This window comes from Micromys minutus, assembly GCF_963924665.1.
Source record: "Micromys minutus genome assembly, chromosome: 4".
Classification (NCBI taxonomy): domain Eukaryota; kingdom Metazoa; phylum Chordata; class Mammalia; order Rodentia; family Muridae; genus Micromys; species Micromys minutus.
This window is the reverse complement of record NC_137973.1, coordinates 41548827-41554175: the sequence shown is the minus strand read 5'-3', so window position 1 is coordinate 41554175 and position 5349 is coordinate 41548827.

The following is a 5349-nucleotide window of genomic DNA, read 5'->3' as shown; positions in this document are numbered from 1 at the left end:
ATCTTGCCTGGACCTCTTGTAGAGATCTCAGTGTCTCTTCTAGGCAGCTCTGCTTGTCTGAGACTATCTTTCTGTATATCTCCTTACTGTTTACAGAAACACTTAGGGAGGAAGGGAGGGACCTTATAATCTGATCAGTTTGGGGGAAGTTCTTTTAAAAAATGTTTAAAGGGCTATTCACTGCATAGACATTGAAGACAGACATCCTTGAGTATACTTTTACAACCTCCAAGATGATTTTGTTGCTTCAAAGGTTTTTTTTTTTTTTTGTTGTCGTTGTTTGTTTGTTTGTTTTCATACAGTTCAGCTCAGGGCTGCTTGGAATTAACTGGACAGAACCTTAAACTCTAGCCTGGCTTCTACCCTGGCTATGTGACTTTAGCAATTGGCTTAACTTGTCTGAGCTACAGCTCCCACTTGTCACTGAGGGATAGGATTGTCAACCTCATAGGTTCTTGGGGGCTTGAATGAAATCCCAGACCTACGACTGAGCTCAGAAACTGATGATCATAAAGCCTCCTATTCTTCTCACATTTTCTCCTTCATAAACTGGGACAGGGTGAGTGAACAGTTACCCACACCCTGCCCCCAAGGGCTGGGGCTGAATGCTTAAGTCTGGCTAAAGGTGGAAGAGGTCTCAGCAGAAATGCTGGCAGCTTAGGTGGCTGGTAGAGAGGCAACCAAACGTGCATGTGATATTTGGAACACAACCGGAGATCCCACTGCATTTTGGCTTTAACTAACTATTTGACTTTTTTTTTTTTTTTTTTTTTTTTTTTTTTTTTTTTTTGTGGAGCTCATTTCTAAACATGGAGCTGGGAGCTGGCAGGCCTGGCTCCATTCCCAAGTTCCAATTCAGTAGCCTCTGCTTCTCTGGGCTTTCGTTTTTTTCTCTCTCCTCTCCCCATCATCAGAAGGTATTGCTGTGAAACCCAGCAGCAATCGGCTCACAGCAAAAACTGAAGCAGGGGGAGTCTTATCTCCAAGAAGAGATGAGCGGTTCCCTGATCCTCCTGGATTGTTAGTCTTGCATATGGTAAGTGCAGAGCCCAGGTGACATGAGAACCCTAACTCATTCAACTAGAGCCTGCTGCCTACCAAACACACACACACACACACACACACACACACACAAACACACACTCCAAGTAGCTGGCTAAAGACCTAGCCCCGCTACCACGAATGAGCTACAAGAGAGTCAGCTGACCACAGAGCATCATCAAATCTCTCCCACACTGCCTCTTCTCTTCCTGGCAGCTACAGGCTCTAGCCTACCGATGCTTGTTCTGTACCCATGTACTGTTTCTTCTGTAGAATTAGCAGTGAAAAGAATTAGTTCCTGGCTGCTGTTGATAGGGTGGGAGACCCTGGAGAATATTGCCAAGAATTGAGGTGTTCTTGGTTCTTCTTATTCTGTGATCTATTCCAGCTTTACTTATTCCCCTTTGGCCTGTTTCTCCCAGAAGCTAAGACTGGTGATTTAGAGGATGCTTGCAAAGGACTCAGGGCAAATGAAATCCAAGTCACTTCTTATCTCCCTCCAGATGGCAGGGATGAAAACTGTCCAGCTGTGCCCTTTCTTGCTTTGACTGAGTTAATGCCGGGCTTGGGTGGATATTGATAGCTCACATGAACCTGACCCAAAGGCTGCCTGAGATCAAGCATGAAGCCACCAATCATCATGTAACCTCCCTCAGTCCCAGGAGTCTTTGTTCACTGGAGACCTTAGAAATCACTTTGCCCGATCTACCAATACTTTCATCATCCTGGATTTGGACATTATCTCTGTCATTTGATGGCCAAAAACTATGTTTAGCTACCAACCATGATACAAACTTTATCCCCATTCACAGTGGTGGTAACAAGAGAGAAAGAGTCAGAGAACATGTGACCAGCTATCAGGCGCAAAGCTCCTTGAAAGAGCTTAAGACATGACATTTCCTTCCCTTTCTGAATGTACATAAGATATGCCACCATGGCTTCTCCAGACCCTTGACCTCAAAGTCTCAGCCTGCCTGCCAAACCTCAGTCAGCTCATGCCTTGCCTTCTCCATAACCCTGTTCTCCAGACAAAGCCCCACATCACTGTTCCTTAAATGTGTGCCCTCCCCTGCTTAAAGTGTCCCTCCACTATATCCTTCACCTTGCAAACTGAGATGTGTCTTCATCCACTACGTTCTGTCCACAGGATGTTGTGTCTTGTAGCCCTGGGCATCCGCTGCTTTGCTCAAGCCCCGTTAGGATCCATAGTTTATGGTCATCTTGCCTGGAATCTTTGTTGGGTCCTAGGAGTCTAGGAACATTTGTTATAAAGAAGGATCTCAAGTACAGATGAGGGCAAGTGAAGGATTGCATTTCTTCAATGTCATATGGAAGCTTCATTTAACACATCCACACAAAGATTATTGAATTCTCCAGAACTGTAATTCACAGATGGCTGTTGAGCTCTTGAAATGTGGCTAGTGCCATATGCCAAAATGACAATATTTTGGACTTGTCAGGTTAAAACATATTATTCAAATTACTTTTGTGTTTGTTTTTGCTTCTTTTGTGTGTGGGTTCTGTTTGGGGGGATTGTTTCTTTTGAGACAGGGTCTCGCTATATGGTTTGTAATGGCTTCAAACTCAAAATCTTCTTGCATAAACCTCCTAAGTGTTGGGATTACAAGTGTCTGAGCCACACCTAGCTCTTGGCTTTCAGTTTTGTTCCTAGTCAGTCTCACTATGTAACTCTGGCTGTCCTAGAACTCACTATGAAGGTTAGATTGGCCTCAAGCTCACTGAAGTCCATCTGCCTCTGCTTCCCAAGGGCTGAGATTAAAGGCATGTACCACTACACCCAGTTTATGGTTTTATCATCTGTCTGTCTGTCTTAGTTAGGTTTTTACTGCTGTGAGTAGATACCATGACCAAGACAAGTCTTATAAAGGTCAACATTTAATTGGGGCTTGCTTACAGGTTCATCAAGGTGGGAGCATGGTAGCATCTAGGTAGGCATGGTGCAGGCAGAGCTGAGAGTTCTACATCTTCATCTGAAGGCTGCTAGCAAAATATTGGCTCCCAGGCAGCCAAGATAAGGTATTAAAGCCCACACCCACAAGGCCATACCTACTCCAAAAAGGCCACACCTTCCAACTCCCTGGACTAAGCATATACAAACCATCACACTACGTATGTATGTATGTATGTATGTATTATGTATGTATGTATGTATGTATGTATGTATGTGCCTGCCTGTCTGTCTGTCTATCTATCTATCTATCGATCTATCTATCTATCATCTATCTATCTATCTATTGATCTATCTATCTATCATCTATCTATCTATCTATCTATCAATCTATCATCTATCTATCAATCTATCATCTATCTATCTATCTTATTTGGATTTTTAAGACAGGATTTCTCTGTGTATCTCTGGCTGTCCTGGAACTCACTGTTCACCAGGCTGCTCTTGAACTAATTGATCCACCTTCCTCTGCCTCCCGAGTGCTGGGATTAAAGGTGTGCACAACTGCCACCCAGATTTCTTCTCTTGTTATTTTATTCATGTGTTTCCCCTGCATGTATATCTGTGCACTGCCAGTGTACCTAATGAATTCAAAGCCAGCACTGGATCTCCTGGAACTGGAGCTAGAGATGATTGTCAGCCATCATGTAGATGCTGGAAATTGAACCTGAGCCTTCTGTAAGAGCAGCAAGTAAGTGCTCTTAGCCGTTCTGCCATCTCTCCAGCCCCATAGTTTTATTTCTTAATGTGGATGCTAGAAACAGCTATACCACACTCAGGGCACACATCTATTGGGAAGTAGCTCTAGAAGGTGGACTGACATATATTATTAATATTAATCAAGACACCAGACTATGAAGTTGCACATTAACTTGGACCATGTTTTCTCTGGTAGAGTTCCAAAGACTTCTTTACTGTATGAAATAAATTCAATTTTACAGCCCTTCCATTAACCAAAGGTGTCTTAAATGGTTATTAACAAACAAACAAAACAAAATATGAATAAAAGACAGGATCTTTATTTGTTTTTTTTTTTACATGCTATTCTTCAAAAAAATTGAACTAATATTACCATTTTATTGTTAATGAATATTTTGTTGCTGTTGTTTTAAAATAATATTTGGGAGCTCTTAGTTTCTTTTTAAATTCTTGAACAGTTTCATATAGGTACTAATGAATGTTGGTCATTTTTAACCTTCCATTGCCCTCTCTTATGTACTGCTTCCATCCTCCGGCTGAAGCTCTCCTTACCAATCAACCAAATCTTTCCATGAGACTCATATTTTTATTTCCTTTAAAATTTTTGCAAATTATACTTTGAAAAAACAAACAATAAAACAACAAAAAAATTATGCTTTAGTAGATCTTTGTCTCTGTTCAACTTTAAAGCAAAAGCTAAACTGTCACTTAAAACTAAAGGCCTAACATTACTCAAGTCTCCATAAATAAATATGGGGGAGTGAAATGCACTTGTTTGTCACTGGGGCTCAAGTTTGTACTGACAACTGTATTTCCCAGTAGGATTCCTGTGAGCTGCAGGTCTAGGGGTTAGAGAGGCAGAAAAAAAGATGAGACCCTCTTTTAAGACCCCCCCATCCCGGACTCCTGGTTGTTCTCTAGTGTGCGGGGCCTATGACCTCAAAGGGAGGCCAAAGCAAGTTCATTAAGAAGTGGGAGCTGGGATTGGCTTCATATCTTTTCCTGCCCTGGGGCCCAAGTACCCTCCAATTCTGTCAGCCAAGCCTAATGTTCCTCACATCTAGTCCCAGGCAATTTTTATTGTTAGAGGTCACAGCTAGGTCAAGTTGCAATGCCCACCTCAAGAGCCAGGTCAAAGGCTGTCCTGAGAGATGTCTCTAGGTCCCAAGTCATGGCTAATGATTGGAAAAATATGTCTCTTTCCTTTTCCCCTTCTAGGCATCTCCTCAGTGAAGCCTGGCTAACTGGCAACTGAGGCCAAAGGTGATTGCAAATTCCCCGAGGACAGAGTTTTTTATTCGAATGCCTGGCATCTGTTTAGCACGTGACATGGTACTCAATAGACGTGAATCTTCCATTTCCTCCCTCTGCCCAGCTCCAGCACAGAGCCAGCTTCCAATGAGCCTGATCTATAGACTTCTTGGCCTGAATGGAGCGCCATTAATCAGTGCCCCCTCTGGGAGTCTGGGCAGGATCAGCTGATAATTAGGTATCAAGCTCAGGGCTGGTGACCTTTCAGAAGTGTCACAGTGAATCTGCCCTTGTCTGCATTCTTCAAGAGAAAAAAGAAATCAGGAAAACCTTTGCTTCTGGAGTGCATAAAAGCAACACTTTTTTCATTGTCCAAGTGACAACAGTGG